The 24,414-nt window shown below is 38.3% G+C and overlaps 1 protein-coding gene across 2 annotated transcripts in view; it reads left to right on the top strand.

Moving 5' to 3' along the window:
* Window positions 1-370: 370 nt before the first annotated feature.
* The window catches only part of PHACTR4 (phosphatase and actin regulator 4), a 154,385-nt gene continuing 130,341 nt past the window's right edge, over window positions 371-24,414 (top strand). Inside the window, exon 1 of one of the 2 annotated variants that reach the window (XM_074217931.1) lies at window positions 371-453. The gene's annotated coding sequence lies outside the window, so the exon portion shown is untranslated. The remainder of the gene's footprint in view (window positions 454-24,414) is intronic. The other variant, XM_074217941.1, reaches the window with a different exon arrangement.

The following is a 24,414-nucleotide window of genomic DNA, read 5'->3' as shown; positions in this document are numbered from 1 at the left end:
CCTTGGGCAAGTCACTTAACCCACTGCCTGGAAAAAACACTAAAAACAAAAACAAATTTATTAAGCGCCTGCTCTGTGGCAAGGAAGCAAAGAGCCCACCTGGGACACAACCAAGCGAAGGAAAGCATGGGAAGCCCAAAGGGAACAGAAGGAAGCCCTGGGGTTAAGGGCTGGGCCAGGACTCAGGACTTTGCCCCTCGGGAGCACCAGGCGCCCGCCCCCGTCTCCGCCCCCCCCCCCCGCGGCCTCCTTGCGGCCTCGGACTACAAGTCCCAGAACGCCCCGCGGCGGCCTCCCGTCTCCTCCCCTCCCTAACCGTCCCGTGCCGTCCCCCCGCCCCGCTCGGGGCTGACTGCGCGGGCGGCGGGGGCGGCGGGGGCGGCGGGGCAGGTGAGCACTTCCGGAGGAAGCGGCCGAGGCCGCGGCAGCTGCCGGAGGACGAGGGAGCGGGAGGTGAGTGAGGCGGGGGCCGGCCCCTCCCGCCCCGCACGCCGCGGGCGCTTTTGTCTGGGGCGGCGGCGCGGGAGCCCCGGGCCCCGAGCGGCCGGGCCGCGGCGGGCGCCGTCTCTGCCCCCCGGGGCGGCCCAAAGTCCAGGGGAAGCCGTCCTGCCGGCTCGCCCCGGGGGCCGGACGTCCCGGCCCCACCCCCTGGGGTCCGAACCAGGCCCGGGCGGCCGGCCTGGACGCGGAGGTCCGGCCCGGAGGACCCGAGGCGGGCACCTTCCGTGGTGGAGGGGCAGCTCCGACCGGGCTTCCTGTTCTTCCAGGGCCTGCCTTCCCCCACGCCCCCCCAGTACCCCCCAAACCATTTTCTTTACCCCTTCTTCAGTCAAAGTCTTAAAGAATGAGATGATGAGTTAAAAGCTCAGATTTAGGGAGAAACCAGAAGCCCAGTGACTGAAGAAAGCCGATGAAAGGCTCCAGGGCACAACTTGAGAATTAGGAGATCCGAGGTGATTTTGAAGGAAAAGAAATAGAATTTTTTTTTTTAAAGACGTAAAATGCCATTTGTTCCAAAGAAACTTGGTTACCCTCCTTTGAGGTCTCCTTACATGTCTGATCCGTCTCTTACTCAGTAGCTTAATAATGAGTAGGGTCCGATTCAGTTTCGCAGGAGGCACCCTAGAGCAACTAATTTTTATCGCTTTATGTAGTATTTCCAGCCCCAGGCCTGGAGATGTTCTTGAGGCTCCTTTTATATGTTGGAAAAGCTGAGAGAAGGCAACTAAGTCTTTTATGGCTTGGATCTACTTCGTGTGAAAAGAGAATTATGTTCTTTGGGAGCTCTGGATTGAATTGTTCCCGATGGGATGGTTATTGATCAGTCTTGTTGGACTCTTCATGGCCCCATTTGGTCTTTTCTTGGCAAAGATATTGGAATGCTTTGTCCTTTAACTTCTCCAGCTCGTTTGACAGATGAGAAACTGAGGCTGACGGGGTTAAGGGATTTGCCTAGGGTCGCACAATTTGGAAAAGTCTGAAATCAGGTTTGTACTCTGAAAGTTGGGACTTCTTGACTTCAAGCCACTCGGACATGTAGTTGTCTTATAGGATGGGGAGGGCCCAGAAATTTAGTTTCTTTCCTCCCCCCTCACTCTCATTTGCCTACCTTTAACTGTTTGATCATCAGCACTCCTAGTTAGAAATCCTTTCTGCTCCATCTATCTTTCTTGGTTGTGCAATCACAGAATTAGTTGATATTTTGGAAGGTTTTTTTTTTTTAATTTTAAAGAGTGGGGTTAAATGACTTGCCCAAACTCACATAGCTAGGCAATTATTAAGAGTCTGAGGTCGGATTTGAAGTCGGGGGTCCTCATGACTCCAAGGCCAGTGCTCTATCCACTGTGCCATCTACCTGCCCCCGATTTTGGAAGTTCTTGAAGGCATATCATGAATGAATGCTAATGAACATACAAAGTATTGTGGTTGCCCATCAGCCATCAGTAACAGGTAATGAGCAGTCACCCTGCTTATACTGAATTAGAGCTTCTGATGGGGAAGAAAAATCTAATATAAAAGGAAAAATTTCCCAGAAGATGAGGAGAGGTTGGGAGAAATTAGAATTTTGTGGTGTTTATAGCCAGTATTTTTTTTTTTGTATGTGTTTTTTTTTTGCAAGGCAGTGGGATTAAGTGACTTGCTCAAGGTCACACAGCTAGGTAATTATTCAGTATCTGAGCTCACATTTGAACTCAGATCCTCCTGACTCCAGGGCCGGTGCTGTATCCATTGTGCCACCTATCAGCAGCCCCCCCCCATTTTATGGTCTCATAAAACCAATTTCTGGCAACACCACTGGAAAAATGTTAGGAGTGCAAGGTAGTGTTATAGTGGAAAGAGCTCTGGTTGACAATTGGATTCATATCCTGTCTCTGATGCTTGCAAACTCTAAGAGGTCTCTTGTGGTTTTTATGCTGTGTTCTTCACAATTGTTTCCTCTTAATCTTTCTTGCTTCTGCATTTGTGAGGCAGTGCTCTTCTTTTCAAAGTGATTCTGTATTGACTGAGGAATTAAATAGAAACTCTTTATTTTAGTATTCTGGACATAATCTGATTCCCAAGTACCTTTCCAGCTTTATCACCCAATGCTAAGCATCATATAATCTACATTCAAGCCAACCAGGATATCTTACTTACCCCCCCCCCCCCCCACTTCAGAAGCCTTTGCTCTTAACACCCTGCATTCCCTTAATGTACTTAGCCTTCCTCATACTCCATCTCTACTTGTTGCAATCCCCTTTCTTTCAAGACTTCCCTCAAGGGGCGGCTAGGTGGTGCAGTGGATAGAGCACCAGCCCTGGAGTCAGGAGGACATGAGTTCAAATCTGACCTCAGACACTTAATAATTACCTAGCTGTGTGGCCTTGGGCAAGCCACTTAACCCTGTTGCCTTGAAAAATCTAAAAAAACCCCAAAACTTCCCTCAGGTGCCACATCTTCAGGAAACTTCCTAATTCACCTCTCCTTCTGTAGCTGGAAGTGATCTCTCCTTCCTCAAATTTCTAATACCTTTCACTAGGTAGACAATAGATATTTCTTGAATTGTATTGTAATTCCATTGGATTTGGGTCCACGGGCAGCTATTGACTTCAGGTGAAGTTATTCTTTTTTTAAAAAAAAAAATTTATTTAAGGCAACGGGGTTAAGTGACTTGCCCAAGATCACACTGCTAGGCAATTATTAAGTGTCTGAGGTCGTATTTGAACTAGGTCCTCCTGACTCCAGGGCTGGTGCTCTATCCACTGCTCCACCTAGCTGCCCCAGCTGTTGGCTTTTGAAGCCCTGGGGGGTAGGTGTGCAGTCTTATAGTTTGGTGAATATTACTTTATTAAAAAGGTATTTAGCTACAAATGTGCTATTGATGACTATATTTGAAAAACTACCAACCTTAAAGTACTACTGAAAAGATATGTTTATATCTTTATGTAGCCCATCTATTTATTGCCTGCTCTGCTTTTAGCTCTCTGCTGAATGCTGGGGATACTAGGATGAAATAACTGTTCTTATTCTTCTTTAGGAATGGACAGCTTGATGGCTCTGTGGATAGAGAGCCCTGGCCTTGGAGTCAGGAGAAGGGCAGTTCAAATCCAGCCTCAGGCACTTAATACTTAACTGGACATGTAACCTTGGTCAAGTCATTTAATCCCCATTGCCATGCATCCTGGACCAGATTCATTTCTGGCCACTAGACCCAGATGGCTCTGGAGGAGAAAATGAGGTTGGTGACTTAGCACAGCCCTCCCTCACTAAATTCAGTTCATGTGCTCCGAAGTCATGGTCTTCTAGAATAAAGGACAAACATCTAGCCTATTTGAAGGGGGGAGGGGATTATGTAGGTACATAGATAACATAAAAGCATACTGTTACTATTTGCATAAAGTATAAGTACTAAGGAGAGATGGTCCAGAGTACTTAGGAGAATTGTCAGAAAAGTTAATGTTTTTATTCTGAACATTAGAAATCAATTTCAAACTGGCAATTAAGACCTGGATTTATATATATTAGTACTGGTGATGATATGATCACCAAGAGTAACTTTCTTTTACCCTTAATTTAAAATTTTCCTTTATAAAACGTGTTATCTACTTATGTAAATGAATCAACAAATTTAGGGTTCACTTTGTAACTTGTTTAAGTTGTTTTAAAAAATTTTATTATCACATATTATGGGATAATAATTTTGTATTTTTTAGCTCGCTCCTTTAGGAATTAATTTATAATTATACATATAAATTAATTTATGATTATAACTAATTTATAATTATAATTAATTTATTTTGCAGTTCAGTTGCAACTCATTGAGAACAATACATTCTTATAAATTAATTGAACAAGTAAAAGTACAGTTATGTTTGGAGGCTGATTCAGGCATGGACAGTAACCAATTAAGTAACTTAAAGACAAAAGTCACTCTTCTTTTTTGGGCCTCATTTTCCTCATCTCTAGAATGACGATTGCTTGTGTGTTCCCTAAGGTCCCTTTGCAGTACTCAATTCTGTCATCAAATGACTATTTGACATTTTTAACCATGAATGGTTTTTGATGGTGATGGTCATTCTTTTCAATTTAGTAAGTGTATTTTAGCTCCTACTGATCAGGGACCTAGGAGTCAGGAAGATCTGAATTCAAATTCAACCTCAGACACTAGTCAAGTGACCTTGGGCCTTATTGCCTGTTTCCTCATCTGTCAAAGAAATTAAAGAAGGAAATGACTGACCACTCCAGTATTTTTATCAAGAAAACCTCAAATGGGATCAGAAAGAGTCGGAATCATCTGAATTGATCAAACTGAGCTAGTCTGTGGGCATGATATAAATAAGTTCCATCTCTGCCTTACTGGCTCTTCTATAGTAAGTCGGACTCGGTACCACCAAGGAAGAAATATCACATAAAATGGGACTTGATATGTGATATGTTTGGCATGTGAGGTTGGAGGAGGGTAGATTAACAGCACTTGAGAATTATGCTGCTGTTGAAATCTATTAAACTTGAACAGCAGCAAGGAATTTATCATATAAAATAGCACTTAAAGGCATTTAAAGCTTTACATTTTGATTTGATGATGATGATGATAATGATTAAGTCTTATCTATTCTCATTTATTTTCCTTTATTTTCCCTCTGTTCTATAATCTGACTGGACTCTTAACTATTCATTGAAAATTTACCATTTCTTGCCTTTATATTTGCTTAGTCCATAAATAACATCCCATCAGTCTATCATAATTAAAAATAATCTCATCTTCCCATCAACCTTTCATAATCTTCCTTCTAGGCCCAGATCATATACTAAACCCTCTTCTGTGATTCCTTCCTTGATCTCCTTGCTGAAAGTTGCTGCTGTTTACTTAGATTTTTTTACCCCCTTTGTTATTTAGTCTGTATTTTACTTTTGTCTGTAGCATGCTATGCTTAGTCATTTATACCTCTTAGAGTACATATCATTTGCTTATCAGTAGAAAAGTAATCTCTTCTTTGAGGGGAGGAGGGTCTTTAACCACACTACTTTACTTGTAGTAAATAATTAGCAAACATTTATTGAATTTAATTTAATTTGTTAAAAACTTATACTTATTAACTGTGTTACCTTGATTAAAGCTCTCTGAGCCTCAGTTTCCTCATTTATAATGAGAATAATAATTGGAGTCCTCTGGTTTCCTTTTGTGACCAAAAGAATGCTTCTAGGAGACAGCTGACTTCTGAGGAGGTGTTTAGAGAGGAAATGAAATTATGGTATTTTATATAGACAGACAAGGAAGAGATGGTTGGATTGGGAGATCCTTTACATGTACTTTGCCACAAACTTCTCCCCTATATATAAAGTGTCAAAATAATGTTTATTTAGGATCCTATGACTTATAAAGTGCTATATAAATAAAAATAATCCAATTCTGTACTCTGATAGTTCATTGTGGCAAAAGCCATGCTATTAGAAAGAAAACTCTGGCAAGTGAGTACAGGTCAGCTTAGCAAAGTTGGGAGAGAGGCTCATCACATGAGATTGGTCACTAGGTGACAAAGTCTTTGGCAACCATAAAAGAAAAGGCTCTCTCCATTTCTGGGACAACCATTCAAAGCAAATATATTCTGAATGGTAGGTCAGGGGCAGCATCTTCACTTATGAAAAGGTGACACATTTTGAGTGCTCCATAGTAGAAGATTGATCTGATCATATTTTGTTTGTGGGTTTCCTTTTATATCAAGTTTATCACTTTTGGAATGACTTGATTGAAGGGCATAACATAGTAAAATTGTATTGGAAATTTAATATGCTATGCATATCTTCACTCTCCCTCTGATGTTTCTTTATGTGGGTGGAAGGTTTGACTGTGCCAATGGAACCTGAATTCTGGCAAGTCTGGAAATATTTTAAATATGCCTGGGTGATGAACTGACTCAGTGCATATTGAAAGAGAGGACATGATTAGTTAAGTTTGGACAGGCCTGTCACCATATTGGACACAGTGATGGATTTTTTAGCCAGAGGAATTCCTGTAGATAAGTTGTAGAGGGGTAGACAGTTTTTTGTTGGTTGTGGAAAGAGGTCAGTAGGGCTAGAGCTGGAAGGGATTCTCAGGACCTCCATCTGATCTAGCTTCCAAATGAGGAAACCAAGGTAAGTTTCTTACCCAAGGTCCTGCAGATAATAAACATCAGCATGGGTTTTTTGAAACCAGGTCTTTTGTTTTGTTTTGTTTTGTTTTTAGGTTTTTGCAAGGCAATGGGGTTAAGTGGCTTGCCCAAGGCCACACAGCTAGGTAATTATGAAGTGTCTGAGACCAGATTTGAACTCAGGTCCTCCTGACTCCAGGGCCAGTGCTCTATCCACTGCACCACCTAGCCCCCCCCCCCCCCAACCAGGTCTTTTGACACCCAGGGTAGTGTTCTTTACACTGCTCCATGAAATGTTGAATTATCATTTGGAATCACAGACTGATTAGGGCTTGAAAATCATGACTTTTTGGAGAATATTGGTCCAGTATGAGGAAAACTTTCTGAGAATGAGAGAAAAGGTCTGGGTCTGGATCATTTCTTGAGTTTAGTGAGTTGCCCTCCTTGGGAATATTCAAGCAGATTCTGTATAAGCATTTGGACTGAAGTCCTGTCTGCAGAGGAGAATCACATTCCATGGTAGGGATTTAACTAGGATGGTCCCTTCTATCTTTTCATATTTGATGAGTCTTGGTTTTGCCAACAGAAAAGAATCACAAAAGAATGATTAGAATGTCATAAGCATAACCACTGGCGTTGTGATTTTCAGTCTTGGTGTATGTTTCTGTACAAAATGCTCCCTGTACTTTAGCTCATCTGAGCCCCTCTTTTTTACAGTGGAAGAATCTGGGCCTTAGAGTTAATGGTGAGTCATGCAGTGAATATGCATCAAAGGGTTGAAACACAGAGCTGTGGCTCCAGCTTTTTATTTAATATGTGACATAGGGAGAAGACAGCATGCTCTCATGGAAGAGGTGCTGGATTTGCACTCAGGAGTTTTGGATTTGAATTATTTGCTTCTTACTGTCGTAATCTTGAGCAAATCACTCAGCTTCTGGGCCTTGGTTTCCTTGTCTGTAAAATGAGGGAATTAGATTGTCATCTCTAAGGTCCCTTTCAGTTTTAAATCTATGATTCTGTGATATATTGATGTCACATGAAAATAAAAAGAATTATATGAATTTGAAAATGAAAAATATTACCTTAAGAGTATTGAAATTTGACTCTGCCTTCCAAAATTGGAAGCTTTTCTTATGCCTTTGAGGTTTGTTATCAAATCCAAAGAAAGGTAATGATTACTTTGAAAAACTTTGAAAGATACTAATTAGCCTGAAACCTTAGAGTTTTGGGGGGGTTTTGTTTGAGAGAAATTGATTAAAAATTATTTCTTTTAAAGTTTTTTATTTAGTAATATCAATTGCATTATTCAGATTTTCCTAAATTTAGCAAAACTTAAGAATGCTTATCATTAAACATCAATAAGATTGCTTTGTTAGATGTCTTAGATGTTAACCATATCATTTACCCTTATTGGATAGTGACTGAGTGACTATCATTCATTTAGATCTGTGGGAATACAAAATAGATTGTCCTACGTGACTGTCGTTTTAGATAAACAAGACTTGTGGAAATTGAGCCACTAGTAGAAGATGTTTAAGAGAAAGACAGGGATTTATAACCAAAAAAACTTCTGAGGAGGTGTTTAGAGAGGAAATGAAATTGTGGTATTTTATATAGACAGACAAGGAAGAGATAGTTGGATTGGGAGATCCTTTATATGCACTTTGCCACAAAACTAATTCCCTATGTGTAAAGTGTCAAATATGGATTGTGATGACCTGAGAGTTTAGACTTTTTAACTTAACATGTCCTACATATTATATTTAACTATTGAAAATTTAGTGATCAAAAGTATAAAATAGGTTACTAGTTGAAAGAAAGACCTTTTGTGACTGAATATTTAATGATAAGGGTAGTTGTTCAAAGTATGAAGGCTGAATTTTTGTTGTGCCAGCTAGTCATTTTGAGGTTATAATGTTCCTGGATGCTTCATTTGAGTTGTTACAGAAAATTATTTTTATTTTTATTTTTTGCAAGGCAATGAGGTTAAGTGACTTGCCCAAAGCCACATAGTTAGGTAATTATTAAGTGTCTGAGGCTGGATTTGAACTCAGGTACTCCTGACTCTAGGGCTAGTGCTCTATCCATTGTGCCACCTAGCTGCTCCTGTTACAGAAAATGAAAACTAATCCTGAATTCTTGATCTTAGTATCATCCATTCATGGGTTTAAGACAGACACATATTAATAAGATTTTTTATTTCTTTACATTACTTGGAAAATAGGGAATCAAAGTATGACTGTGAGTGAAACCAATCAGTCAGTCAGTATTTACTAAACTTGTAAAATATGATTTGTAAAATGATAGACTTTATAGGGGGAAATACAGACATGGTGATGTGCCAAAAATGTCTCAATCTGCTCTTTGAATCTATCACTTCTCTATTTGGAAAAAGATACAGCATCATGAATCTTCTGAAATTGTGGTTTATCATTGTGGGTTGATCTGAGACACATGTCTGTCAAAGTTAGTTTATCTCTATAATGTTCTTATTATATAAATTGTTCTCATTCTGTATTTGAGGGACAGGAATGTCCGGATCTGTGGTCATATAAGGCCTGCAAAATCATTTGGTCTGGTGCTTCCCAAAGCAACTGTAAATAGAGCTCGAAATTCAATAAATCTAGGAACTTTTTAGGGATGAATTAATTAAATGTTTGACCAAATATAGAAGACTAATTTTGAAGTTGATAATTTTGTATGGTCCCTGAATGATGTTATAAATATCCAAATGGCCCTTGGGAGGAAAAAGATTCCCCACTCCTGCAGATCCTTTCTGCAGTTTTATCAAACCTAGGATTGCCTTCTTAGAATACTTTTAAATGTTTCTAGATGCAAAAAAATGAAATAATAGGATTTCAAAAGAAATGAAAGATTAATGAAAATAAAAATGTAATTTTTTTTGCAACCTAGTTCACTTGTTGTCTGAAATCTATTCTTTCTATTGGTTCCAGATGAAGAGCCCTTGGTGTAGAAAGAAGAGTCTTGGGGGTATATCTGTGATTAGTTGTGGTTGTGACAGGGATGAAGATTCAACAAAGAAGACTGAGAAGGAATGATCAGAAAGGCAGTAGACGTGGGAGACCCAAGAAAGATCTTTGTCACAAAAAAACAGAGAAGAAAGCCCCTGGAAGTTGATCAGTAGTGATAGATACTGCAAAGAGCTTCAGGGTGAGGGTTGAGGGGAAAGGTCATTAAGTTTGATTAACTAAGAGATCACTGGTAACTTTGGAAAAGGCAATTCCACTTGATTGATAGGATCTGAAGTCAGAAGATTACAGAGTCAGGAGAGAGAAGAGGCAGAGTAGAGAATGAGAGAAGAAATGTTTAGTAGGGACAGTGAGGTCTAGAGGGTTTTATAAGGATGAGGAAAACATGGACAAGTTTGGAGCTGCTCTGAAGGAATTAGTAAATAAGGAGAGATTGAAGATAAGAGTGGGGAGGGAATGAGTGGAAGGGCAATCTGCTAGATCCAGTTGGAAGGGATTAGATCATATTAGAGTTGGGAGGGATCTTAGAGACCATCTAGACACAAACTACCTTTTTTCTTACTGAGGCTCAGTCCAGTGGAAGAGAGGTTCATGAAAAAGTCTTGGAGTATACCTTTGATCCCACATGACCATTTGAGCCCAAGTCTGCAGGCTTATTAGATACTATTGCTTTTTCCATATATTGCTCTGCCTGTTAGAATGAAAGCATGTTTTGTACACACCATTTAGACAACTACAGGGAACAATGTGTAATAATTGACCTAAATCATAGAGTGCCCTTTGGTAGACTTGAACTGTATGAATTTAGTGAATAAGTAAGTGTACCCACCTTCCAGAATTCTGACTGTATGGAAGTAATTCCCAACAGTGATCTAAAGCATTTAGTAAAGATATTAACTTGTCTGCGCCTCTCTCAAGGCTATCCAAGTTGGAAAAGTGTTCGAAGGCAAATGTGCTAGGCAACCATTCTCTCTTGCGCAAAAGAGATCACAATGCTATAGTCAAGATCCTGGTTACCATTGTTTCGTTAGAAATCAGAGTTGTTTTTGTCAGGATCTATTCGTGAAGCAGTTTTTTAAATTTTGCTGAGTTAATTTGCTTAATCTATTAACTTTCCTAAGATAGCAGACTTTTCTTGGCCACAGCTCAATTTTGTTGCTATGTAATGCTTGGGGAAAGAGGCAGGAGGGAAAATAAGGTGCACTACAACTCTAGTGAATGATGTAGAAAACATTCAATGGAAACAAAAAGTTGAATCTTGTCCATTTTTAGGAAGAAGTCTATTGTTGTTTGAGATTTTGTAAATAGGAGACAAGTTTGGTACATCAGCTTTAAAAATTTGATAATTTTGAATCTAAATTCTGCAATTTGTGTCCAAGTCAGAACATAATTAATGGATAAACTCATCAGTATTCAAGGCTTGTCTTGCCAAAAAGTAGTCCTGTTTAGGTTTCAATTTTGCATTTGAAAGGCTTTGACTTACTCTTTTTGTGATCAATACTACAACTTAGATTTCTATCAAGGGTCATTGAGTGTTGGAGTTTTGAGGAGGCCTTTTGCTATTTAACTCACACTGAAGTCCTGGGTAAATCAGTTCACCCCTCAGTCTGAGAACTGAGTCTTTTGGAGGAGAGTCCCAACTAATTAACGAATAGTTTTTAAGCATCTACTTTCTGCCAAACCCTGTTAGACACCACTGAAATTCTTTTAAATAGGAACTCTTTAAACTAGAATTTTGAATTACAAGATCCAGCTTGTTTCCAGAAAGAGTTTTTGTTTTTTGTTACATTGGGAGTTAGGATTACCAGGGTTTTTTTTTTTTTTTAACTAGTTCTTGCTTTTCTTACTCTTGGAGTGATACTCTTAGAGTTCAAATGTGGTGTTTCCTGAAAGAAACTGGACAAGCATGAAATGTTTCTACTTTTTATCAGTGAACCACACCTCTTCAGATAGTTATTCATACCACTCAATGTTCACACATTGGCCATAAGCAGTGCAATGTTTAACTAAAGGGAGGAGCTGCCTTTTTTTCTCAGAGGGAAAAATTAATACTTATTTTTTTATGTTCACTTTTCTGTAAAATGGTAAACTTTGGACAGTTATGGCGAAAGGTTTTTTGAAATTTCTAAGTGTAATTTTCCTGAATTGATTCTTCAATTATGAAGTTAAACTATTTAAAGTAAAGGTCTTATTATGCTAACATTTGAAGATTTATGTTGTTCCAGGCTCTTTTATGATATCCACTCTGAGTAAATATTTTTAAGACATTAAGCTTTGTGACCTGAAACTCTTGACTTGTATCTGAAACCTCCCATGTTTTCTTTCCCTCTCGATCAATTGAATATAAGCTTCCCGAGAGCAGATTGGTTTACTTTTTGTCTGTATTCCCAGCACTTAGCACAGTACTTTGCAAATTCTTTTACTCATTCATTCTGCAGCTCAGGTTTAGGGTTTGGATTTGATATGTATTTTTGAAGCCCCCCCCTCCAAGTGTCAGTACTGGGATGGGTTTGGAGAAGTCTTATCTGCTTGGTTTCTGTCCCTTCTCAGGCTTGTTTCAACAATAGAATTAGTGTGTAAATGATGAGACATATTTTATATATCCAGGGGATGTAGTCCAAATGCCTGTCATTTTTAACTGGTCCATATTACTTTTTAAGACTTAAATAACTAAAGCTTCTGAGTTTATCAAGAGAGGACTGGTCCTTTTTATTATTTTTTTTTAGGTTTTTTTTTGTAAGGCAAACGGGGTTAAGTGGCTTCCCAAGACCACACAGCTAGGTAATTATTAAGTGTCTGAGATTGGATTTGAACCCAGGTACTCCTGACTCCAGGGCCAGTGCTTTATCCACTACGCCACCTAGCCGCCCCTAGACTGGTCCTTTTTAGAGAATATGAACATCTCCTAGAAATTTTAAATCTGACTTGTGAAGAAGCTCTTTATAATTTGTCTCATTCATTATGATAAATGGACAAGGTAAAGAACAATTCTTGTGAATTATAGTTTCTTTTATTTGCCTTCCTTGTACTGATGATATCATAGTGGTGAATGTATATTAGGCAGATAATTTGGTCAAGTCAGTGAACAAGCATTTGTTGCATGTTTACTAATTGCTAGGATACAGAGAGAGAGGCCAAAAGGGCAGTTCTTGCCCTAGAGGAACCCGCTTTTTAATGGGGAAGACAGTGTGTAGATAACAAGGTACATGGAAAATCTGCCCAGAGAAAGTGGTAGTTCATCTGTGAGGTGCTGGTGTCCCCATTCAGGGTGTTTGGAGCCGGGAATCTGGTATAATACTAGAACTGAAATCCAGACATTTTCTCCGAGAACCTCAGGGCTCTCTCTGTCCTCTCTCTTTCTTTTCCTGGGGAGAGTGGACTCAGAATTGTAATACTTCTACCCAGTAGTCATCCAACCAAGTTCACTTCAGAATGTGGCCCAGCTGACAGATAGATTGGGCTCTGGGTTCTCTCCTCTTAGCGCAGTGCCTGGCTTGGAGGAGTAAGCACTAAAGGCCATAATTTAGAGAATGAATAGATGGGATACTCTTGTACTGAAAGAGATAAGGGGTAGGGATAGTTTCAGAAAAGCCTGGGAAGAAAGACATATGATGTGACTACAGCATTATCAAAGGGCTTTGAGGGTAGAAAGTTCCATCTATCTTTATCCCTACCACCTAGCGCAGATGTTCATATTTTAATGGCTTAAAATTGGGCAGCTAGATGGCATAATGGATAGATCACTGGCCCTGGAGTCAAGAAGACCTGGGTTCAAATCCTGCCTCAGTCACTTGACACTTTCTGGCAATGTGACCTTGGGCAAGTCACTTAATCCTAATTGCCTCCCATCCAAGGCCATTTCCAGTCATTCTGATTCATGTCTGGTCACTGGACCCAGATGGCTCTGGAGGAGAAAGTGAGGTTGATGACCTAGCACAGCATCCCTTCACTCAAATCCAATTCACATGCTTGTCATGGTATTACCTCCCTTGCAGTCAATCTTTTTTGAGAATGAAGGATGAACAATGAAAATGACTTAAAAGCCACACTATGACTTTTGGGACTCTCAGCATTGTGTTTGTTCATTTACTGATAGATTTTCTTTTGTAACTGCTTTTTGTTTGATGTATTCCTGACTACATCCACCTGTCCGTTCCCTTTTATGAAACCCTCAGTTTCCCAACTTTTTTGTCCATTTGTACTCTTTCCCATTGTCTGTATTATAGATAGGCATTTTTCTCCACTTGATTTTTTATCTGTGTGTATAATTAAGCCAAACTCTCCAGTGATTGTGGATCTTGTCTAGGAGAATAGTAGTGTGTTCTGGGGCATGATAAAAGTCAACTCAGCATTAGCTGTTAACAGGGACACATGGACATCTAGCCATTTCACCTTCCTTAATTGGACTAGAATTTTTCCATGACAGGGGAGAATATTTTGGGGGAGCCTGTCTTCCTTGTTTTATGTCTTACCTAAAAGTATTGATTAAAAGGTTGAACACATTTGACCAGTGCATACAAGGAGGTATAATAATAGAATCCTGGATCTGCTTAATAAATTTTTATTGAATTGAATTGTCTTGTATGCCTCAAGCCCTGGCTTAATGAAAAGGGACTTTAAATCTTGATGGTAGAGTAACACCCTAGTGATCCGCTTGTTTCTTGATGTGGGATTGGATGTGTTAGTGATGAGAGACTTTGCAGTCCAACCTGTTCATTATCTTTAGGGAGCATTAGCCCTCTAGAAATTGTCTACAGGCTAATGATCCCTGGTGCAATATAAACCTGGATCCCTAAAATTCAGGGTTGGTCTGAAAAATATTCTAAAATCACATATCAGGCTGTTGGCAGCCTCTGCTGTATTAGATATATGAGTTTGGAAAATCCATTTACCTGTTTTTAAACCACCTTTTACTTATTCATATATAGGGATAATATGTGTACTATCTATGTTATAAGATTGGTTTGAAGATCAAATAAAGGAACAGATATAAAGTGTTTTGTAAGCCACTACATGCATTTTAATTTTTTTAAGTAATTGGTGGAGGTTTTAAGGATATGGCAGTTATGACTATCATAATTACAATGAAGCACTTTATTTTCAATAGCTATCAATTCAACCTGAGATTGGGGTTAAGAAGCCCCCAAAATTGAGAGATTAAATTACTCTGTTGTTATTTTATTTAGAATTTTCCTTTGTAACAAAAATGACTAATTTGCCCATGGATGGCTCATCTAAATTCACTTGTACTGCTCCCTATTAGCATTTTCTTAGGTAATATATTGAATTTCTTCTTTCTACTCTTCTCCCCCCCCCCCTTGGGTCTGTCTATTTTTTTTGTTTTTAATTTATTTTTTATTCTCATTTTGTACAAATTTTTTTTACATTAATAAAATATTCTTGTTTACAAGTAAACAAAATACCCCTCCTCCCCCATGAATATAGATAGACTTGCTTGGGCAAAAAAAGGAAAGGGGAGAGAAAAAAATTAAAATGAAAAAATAATAGTAATAATTGTAGGTATGGCCAGATGGCTCAATGGATGAAGCACCAGCCCTGGAGCCACGAGCGCCCAAGCCCATATCCAGCCTCGTAAACCCAACAATCACCCAGCCGTGTGACATGCAAGCCACCGGATCCCCACTGCCCTGCAAAAACTAAAAAAAGAAAAAGAAAGACCCAAAATAAAATAAAATAGTAATAATAGTAGGGGCGGCTGGGTGGCAGACAGAGCATTGGCCCTTGAGCCAGGAGCACCTGGGTCCAAATCTGGCCCCAGACACCCAAAGATCACCCTGCTATGTGGCCCCAGGCAGGCCATCCAGCCCCACTTGCCCTGCACCCTCCCCCAAATAATAATAACAAAAAATGTGCTTGAGTCTTTGTTCCAACACCAACAACTCTGTCCTGGGTGGATCTCATTCTTTATGATAAGTCCATCACAAAAGTTACTTCCATATTTTTCCACCTTTGTCATTGCTGATCGCAACTCCCTCCTTATTTCTCCACTACCATGTACTGTATTTTCTTTCTCCTTTCACTCTGACTCTGCTGTAGGGTCACTGAGTGGCGCAGCAGACAGATCCCTGGTCCTGGGGCCAAGAAGCCCTGAACCCCCATACCACCCCTTAGGCCCAGAATCCACCTGGCCCTATGGTCCTGGGTAGGCCTTCCAATCCCAGCCCCTTGCAAGAAGAAAGACAATGTGTTATATCTGACCACTCTCCCCCCATGGTCCATCCTCTCCTCCTTTATTCACATCCCCACCCCTTCCCCCTGCTCCCCCCTCCTTCTTACTCCAGATGTCTATACCCCATTGAGTATATATGCTGTTTCCTCTCCTAGCCATCTCTGATGAGAGCAAAGGTTCCCTCATTCCCCCTTGCCTCCCCCCTTCCATATCATTGCAATAGCTCATTGTAATAAAAAAAAATCTTATGTGAAATATCTTGGACTATTCCCCCTCTCCTTTTTCTTTCTCCCATTCCATTTCCCTTTTTTTCCTATTGACTCCATTTTTACACCATATTTTATCTTTGAATTCAGCTTTCTCCTGTGCTTCAACTATAAAAGCTCCCTCTACCTGCTCTATTAACTGAGAAGGTTCATGTGAATATTACCAGTATCATTTTTCTATACATGCAGTTCATCCTCATTAAGTCCCTCATATTTCCCCCCTCTCCTCCAATCTCCATGCTTCACCTGAGTCCTGTATCTGAAGATCAAACCTTCTGTTCAGCTCTGGCCATTCCAAAAGGAACATTTGAAATTCCCCTGGTTCATTGAAAGTCCATCTTTTTCCCTGGAAGAGTACATTCAGCCTTGCTGGGTAATTCATTCTTGGCTGCATTCTAAGCTCTTTTGCCTTCCGGTATATTATATTCCAAGCCCTATGAGCTTCTGATGTAGTTGCTGCTAAGTCCTGTGTGATCCTGACTGCAGCTCCACGATATTTGAACTGTGTCCTTCTGGCTGCTTGTAATATTTTCTCTTTGACTTGGGAGTTCTGGAACTTGGCTGTAATATTCCTGGGGGTTGGTTTTTTAGGATCTCTTTCTCTGGGGGATTGGTGGATTCTCTCCATTTCTATTTTGCCCTCTGCTTCTAGAATATCAGTGCAATTTTCCTGTAGTAATTCTTTGAAAATGATGTCAAGGTTCTTTTCCTGATCATGACTTTCAGGTATTCCAGTAATTTTTAAATTATCTTTCCTAAGTCTGTTTTCCATATCAGTTGTTTTTTCAATGAAATATTTCACATTTTCTTCTAATTTTTCATTTTTTTTTGTTTTAAAGTATTGAGTCCTGATTTCTGGTAAATTCATCAATCTCCCTGAGTTCTATTCTTTGTCTGAAGGATTTGTTCTCCTCAGAGAGTTTTCTTATCTCTTTTTCCATCTGGCCAATTTTACTTTTTAAAGCATTCTTCTCCTCAATAACTTTTTGAACTGTTTTATCCATTTGACCTAAGCTGGTTTTTAGCATGCTATTTTCTTCAGCATTTTTTTTGGATTTCCTTGACTAAGCTGCTGACTTCATTTTCATGTTTTTCCTGCATCTCTCTCATTTTTTCTCCAGTTTTTCTTCTAACTCCCTCATTTGATTTTCAAAGTCTTTTTTTGAGCTCTGTCATATAGCCTGAGCCCAATTTCTGTTTTTCTTAGTCTTTAGATGCAGGAACTTGTGCTTCCTCATCTTCAGACTGAGTATTTTGATCCTTCTTGGGCTCATTTGCAAAATATTTCTCAATAGTCTTCCTTTTGTTTCTTGGCTTGCTCATTTTCCCAGCCTGGTCCTGGTTTGGGGGTGCTTCCTGAGCTTTTGGGACACTCCCACAAGGGTCTCAGTGTGTGTGAGGCTCTGTCCTCCCTCCTCGTCTGTGAATGACCATATGCGCCCCCCTCTGCCACGGGGCTGAGGTGGGGGGCTTTTTGTTTTTTACAGGGCAATGGGGTTAAGTGACTTACCCAAAGTCACACAGCTAGGTAATTATTAAGTGTCTCAGGCTGGATTTGAATTCAAATCATCCTGACTCCAGGACTGATGCTCTATCCGCTGCGCCACCCAGCTGCCCCATGAGTTTGTCTTAACTCTCTGAAAACTTTTTTTGCTTGATGAGTTTTTTAGAATAGAAAAGTGAAGTTTTATTTTATTTTTAAGTTTTATTTGAAAGGCCATACATTTAGTTCCCCACCTCTCCTATTCAGAGTATGACTTTAGTCCCTAAAGTAGCATTACTTTCTACAGTCCCCTCACAGAGCCACTTAGTTCCCAAATTGTTTCATTTCTTTTTTACCTTGCCTTGTATCCATCCCTTTCTTTCAAACTCACCCTTCACTCCCTCCCCCAGCAATCTAAATTAAGGCTCTCTTCAGTTCCTCATCATTTCTCTTTTGCCTGGACTGTTTTATTGGTTTCCTAATTGATTCCTTGCCTTGAATCTCACCCCATTGCCATTATTCATATAGTTACCAAAATGGTATAAAGCACTTTACCTACTCAGTCAATTCGAGTGGTTTTTTTAATTAGCGTCTAGGATAGAAACTTATAGAATAGAAATAGAAACTTTTCCATTTGACATTTAAAGCCCCTTTCTAATCTCCCTTTCTAACCTTACTCTTCTTCCTCCCCTTCAAATACTCTCCAATCCAACCAGACTCTCTTTCCTGCTTTTCTGTTGTCCAACATTGCCAGGCCACCTCCTCCTCCTCTTTCTTCACTGGCCTCCTGGAATCACTGATTCCCTTTGAGACTCAGTTACTCTCCATAATATTTAGAACTATTTGGTATAGATTCTGTTTTATAGATGCACATGCTTATGTTGTCTTCTTCATTTAGATTGCAAGCTCTTGGAGGTCAGGGACTGTTTCCCATTTTTGTCTTTGCCTAGCACCTAGCACACGGGATCTGGGGCAGAGTAGTTATTTAATGAGTACTTTTCATTGTTTTATTGATGTTACAAAGGGTACTGACTTTCATTGGCAGTGTTCTATATGCCAATGAAATAATAAATCTAGTCCCTAAATCCACAATTTTAAATTTAGATACTTTTTATTTTTGCTCAACAGATATTTCCAAACAAACCCTGCTACAATGTATGCTCATATGCCCCAGTTTGCTGAGTATTTATGGAAAGAATGGATATGGAGGTTTTTGCTTGTTTTTTTTTAAACTTTTTGTAGAACTAGAAAAGGGACAGGAGACAGCTAGGTAGCTAAATAGATAAGAGTTTTGGGCCTGGAATCAGGAAGACTTGAGTTGAAATTCAGCCTTAGATACATACTTACTGTTTGACCCTGGGCAAGTCACTTAACCTCCATTTACCTTAATCCATGGGAGAAGGAAATGACAAACTGTTCAGTATTTTTGCCAAAAAAACCCCAAGAACTGTCCTTGAGATCATAAAGAATCAGATAAAACTGAAAAACAACAGGGACATTGTTTTGAGGAATATGGGGCTGGTATCATTGGAGTTAAACTCAGAGGAATAAGAAAAGCTGGAAGAAAAACATTGAACCTATAATACTGGAGCCAGAAGACCTGATTTTTATTGTCTTGATCCCACCATTACTAAGACCTGAATCTTGGCCATGTCATTTGAACATTTATTCACTCTGTAAAATGAGAATAATAAAATTTGTATTATTGACCCTAAAGGGTTAATAATATAAGGAAACTCCGTAAAGCACTATTAAAGTTAGTTATTATCAAGTATCATTATTCACATATTCTTCAGCTCTTAGAAATCATCATTAAACTTTTTAGGCAGGAGTTCTCAACATCATTCAGGAATTTGTTTTTTAAAACATTCTTACAACTGTACTTCAACATAATTAGCTTCTTTTGTAATCATACGTAGTTTGTTTTGTGCATTTAAAAATATAATGAGAAGGGATCCAAAATAATAAGTACCCCTGACTTAGAACTGTTAGTACTGTTAAATGGAGCAGAGCAAATGGAAAAAATGTATGATGCAGAAGGAGCAGATGAAAAAATCATTCAGGGTGGAAATTTAGTGGTCATTGAGGACAAATCCTTCATTTTACAAATAGGGAAACTGAGACTCAGGGTAAATGACTTATTTGGGGTTATATAACTGTAGGAAGCCAGAGGCACCAGGACTTAGAACTAAACTGATGGTCTATGTTAATATTATTATATATCTTTAATATATTATATATTTAATTATTATATATCTTTAATATTATTATGTATCTTCTTGAGATCACTAAATTTTGTTTCTTAGCAATAAACTATTTTCAGTCCTGCAGTTTTAAATTTAAAAAAACTTTTAGGAAAAAAAACTAACTCTGTATGTTTGCTCAAGATCTGACATGGTCTATTCCCAGTTAATCATTAGCCAGGTAGCCAAATTTTCCATGCTCATAGAATCATCTAACATTTTTTATTGTCCTGGTGCTTAATCTCCCATGACTGCAGTTTTTGGTTGGGTAGTGGGAAATCTTTGTGATCTTTGTTTTCTGTAAATGCTACAATTAAAATACCTTTATCTACTAAATCTACTGATGTAAAAAGTTCTCTTGCCAAGGGTCTTTAGCTGGTGGGTGACTGTCTAAAAAGACTGTTTGAAAGTTTACACTGCTTTACAAATTTTTTCATCTTCCAGTCCTAGAGTCCCATTGATTTGTTGTCATTAGCCTGTTTTGGGGGGGGGGGGTTTGGTTTTTGTTTTGTAACTAGCACATACTTAGAATTAAGGTGAAATGATATTTTTTTTTTACTCTATCTTGGTGAGGTGGAGGGCAGGAATAAAGGAAACAGGGCTAAGAGGAATATTAGGTGGTAGCTTTATGTTGGTGGAACTAGGAAAATGGGACAGTTAGATGATAGATTTCTGGGCCTGGAGTTAGGAAAGCTTCTTCACCAGTTCAAAAATGGCCTCACAGCTGTGTGATTCTGTTTGCCTCTGCTTTCTCATCTGTCAAATGAACTGGAAAAGGAAATGGAAAACCATTATCTTTGTCTAGAAAACTCCAAATGTAGTCTTGAAGAGTCGGACTTGACTGATATATGTTACTGAATAATGACAACAATTAGAAAAAAATTTGCATCTGTATTGGAAAGAAGAGAGGTGGGTTGATTCTAGGACTAACTGGAACTTGTTGCACAAGTGTGCTTGCATGTATCTGTGTGTCTGTGCCTGCCTTCTTTTCCTGCCTTAACACTGCTTTCCACTGGGTGGCAGCAGCTTTCCAGTTCTGAATAACTAAGCTATTCTTTTGGTCCACTGCCTTCTTTGAAACATCTTCTTGTCACCATCATGTAGCTTCCTGTTTGGGATCAAGCAGCTTTTGCTGATCTGTATTTTTTTTCTGGAATATAGAAGCTGAGAGTTAAAAGAGAACTAACTCACTGGTCACTCCAATCTTTACCCAAATCATGAAGACTCCACAGCATTCTTGACATGTGGCTATCAGCCTGTGGTTGAAGGTTTCCAGTGACAGGACCATCCTGTCTTCTGAGACAGCTTTTTTTATGCAAATCTCCCTAATTCTGTGCTTGGGAAGTTAATTTTTTAAAAAGTGAAAATGTAGACTTTGCCTTTTAGCCTGCCTCAATTCAGTCTCATTTGATTCATTGTTCTAATCTCCTGAGATCTTTTGAGAACCTTGACTCATCTCACTGATCAAGTAGGATATCATCTTCTCTTTTTGACTTCCCCACTTTTTCTCTTTTCCTCGCTAAAACTTCCAAGGTTCTTAAGGCATTTCCCTATTCTGATTATTTGCTACTGGAAACAATTTAGGAGAACCAATTGTAATAAATTGCCCTTATGAGACTATAATACTCAAGTTGAGGGCCACTAGGTGACACAAAGGACAGAGCACCAACCCAGGAATCAGGAAAGATCTGAGTTCAAAGCTAAACTCAGATGCTTACCAGCTGTGTGACCCTGGGCAATTCATTTAACCTTTCTTGTCTTTAATCCACTGCAGAAGGACATAGCAAATCACTCTAGTATCTTTGCCAAAAAGAAGAGTCAGACACAACTGCACAGCAGATTGTAGTTTGCATTTTTACTGAAGCTATTGTTTCAGTTAGCATATTTGCAGATGAACCAAAATTTAATAAGTAAACCATTATATTGTCAGAAAATTTAAATTTTTTTTTACCCTTAATTTCTTTTTTTCTTATTTCTACTGCTAGCATTTCCAGAATGAAATAAAATAATAATGAGGGGAGTGGACAACCATGCTTCACCCCTGAATTTATTAGTAAAGGTTCCAGTATGTCCCCATTCATTGCATATGATGTTTGTTTTTTATTTTAGATAGATATTTTTATGATATTTAACATAGGTTCCTCTATGTCTATACTCTAGGGTTTTTTAGCACAAATCTTAACTTTATCAAAGGCTTTGTAGGTGGAGAAGTAGATAAAACCCCAGCCCTGGAGTCATAAGTTCAATTTCAGCCTCAGACCACTTATTAGCTGTGTGACCTTGTTTGTTTCAATTCCTCATCTATAAAATGAGCTGTGAAGAAAATGACAAATACTCTAATACTTTTGCCTTTTTAAGAAAATTCTAAATGGGGTCATAGTCAAACATGATTGAAACAACCCTCAGCCACAAACATCCAGTCAGATAATCATGTGTTTTAAAATGTTTTTGTTTCTAATATGATAACTTGTGTTGCATCACATAAATTGAGCTTGGTTTTGATGAAAGATTGGTGAATTTCTACAGTTTGCGTGACAGTGTTTTATTTAAAAATATTGAATGAAAAGTCATTAATGATATTGCCTATAGTTTTGTGTTTTAATTTTCCCTGGTTTAGCTATCAGGGCCATATTTATCTCATATGAGGAATCAGGCAGAATGCCTTTTTAACAGTTTTTGAGAAATTTGTGTAGTATTAGTTCCAATTGTTCTCTAAAGGTTTGATAGAATATTTCTATGAATCTATTAGAAAGGACTATGATTTATTGTTATTGTATTCTTTTCCTTTGGCAGTTTTTTTTACTGCTAGCTCTTTTTCTGAGTTTGAATTATTTAAAGTCTCTATTTGGTCTTCTACAGATTTGGGCATTTTATATTTTTGAAGGTATTCTTGTATTTTATATTTGTTGTATTGTTAATATATAACTATGCATACTAGATTCTATTTTTTGAAAATAAGTTTTTTAATTCATATAGGTTTTTCCATATTAATATTCCATTGCATTCATGTATCAGTTTGTTTAGCCATTTCCCCAGTTGATAAGTATCTACTTTGTTTCTTATTCTTTGCTATTACAGCATCTGCTGCTATAAATACTTTGGTATAAATGGGGTAACTGTGTAATAGGTTTTGATAATTATTTATATTTCTTCTGGTTATGTTGTCCTTTATATTTTATTGTTTCATACTTATATGTGAATTGGATTGCGTCTTTGTTTTTGGATTTGTAATACTAGTACGGTACTTGTACAGAATAGATCCTTAATGTTTGCTGATTGATTGATATATGAAAATATGAATAATCTAATTAGACTGGAGAGAAGACTTGAAAAGATAAATGAAAAATTGGTAAAGCAAATTTTTTTGTCATATTCTAGATAACTTTGAATGCCTATTATGGAGTTAATTGTTTATTTAGAAGGCATTATAAACCACTAGAGAATTTTGATCAGATTTGTGTATTATAGTAAACATGAGAATAATAGTTTGTGGAGGAAGGGACAAAAGCCAACTATGAGTCTAGAAATCTAGATAAAAAGTAATGAATTCCTTATATCTTGAACTAGGGTATTTTCGGTGAGAGTGTAAATGATAGTTACAAATTGGATCAGATGTAGGCTTTCTGAACCATAGTCCTTCCCGGGTTTTAAAATTAAACTTTATTAATATATTTTCTTTATGTCAACTTTATTTGTGAATGTACCACCATCCTTTCCTTATAGAGCAATCATCTTTTAAGTCATAGAAGGAAAAAGAAAGGGAAAAAAGTGATCAAAACTAACCAGTTTAATCAACCAAGTCTGATAGTATAATCCTATTGTTCTTTTTTCTGTCCACTATATACATACCTATCCTTGAATGTAAATAAAACAGTTGGCAATATTTTCAGAAGTGTCCCAACATCTAGTTATGTTATCTTTTCCATAGATCATAGCATTGAGGAGAAAATAAACTGTTTCTCTTGATATTATCACTGCTTTTGCATATTGTCTTGAAACAAATTTATTAAATGTTGCATTCCTCTAAAAAGTGCTTTGTAAAAAGACTGACTCATTGATTATCAAAGTGTATATCTGACACTTTCAGTATGATTCTTTATTTCTTCTGCTCTGTGATTTAAAAGTTAATAATTTTTTCCAGATAGTTGGATTCTTCCTTTAGAAAATGGATGACATCATTTTCAGAATATAGGCTGCCATAAATAAAGTGATCTATGTTACAGTACAGTACATTGATATGTTTGTTGCCAATCAAGATGACAGTGTCAGTTTCTCTTATGTGAAGAGATGACTATTAATTAGGACTTATTATATATAATGATTTTGGGGGCAATTGGATGGCATTGTTGATAGAGTACCTGGAATCCATAAGATTCAACTTCCTGAATTCTGACCTCAGACACTTATTGCTTTGTAATCTGGGCAAATAACAACCCTCTTTGCCTCAGTTTACTCCTCTGTAAAATGAACTGGAGAAGGAAATGGTAAACCATACCATTATCTCTACCAAGAAAACCCCAAAGGGGGTCAGGAAGAATCAGTTATGATTGAAACAATAGAGCAACAACATATGCTTTCACTCTTACTTTCCACCATTATTCCCATGTCTTACTAAAGTTTAGGATCCTCAG

The sequence above is a fragment of the Macrotis lagotis genome, chromosome 1, assembly GCF_037893015.1.
Source record: "Macrotis lagotis isolate mMagLag1 chromosome 1, bilby.v1.9.chrom.fasta, whole genome shotgun sequence".
NCBI lineage: Eukaryota > Metazoa > Chordata > Mammalia > Peramelemorphia > Peramelidae > Macrotis > Macrotis lagotis.
The sequence above is the reverse complement of the archived record's forward strand: the minus strand, read 5'-3'. Positions and strand labels throughout refer to the sequence as shown.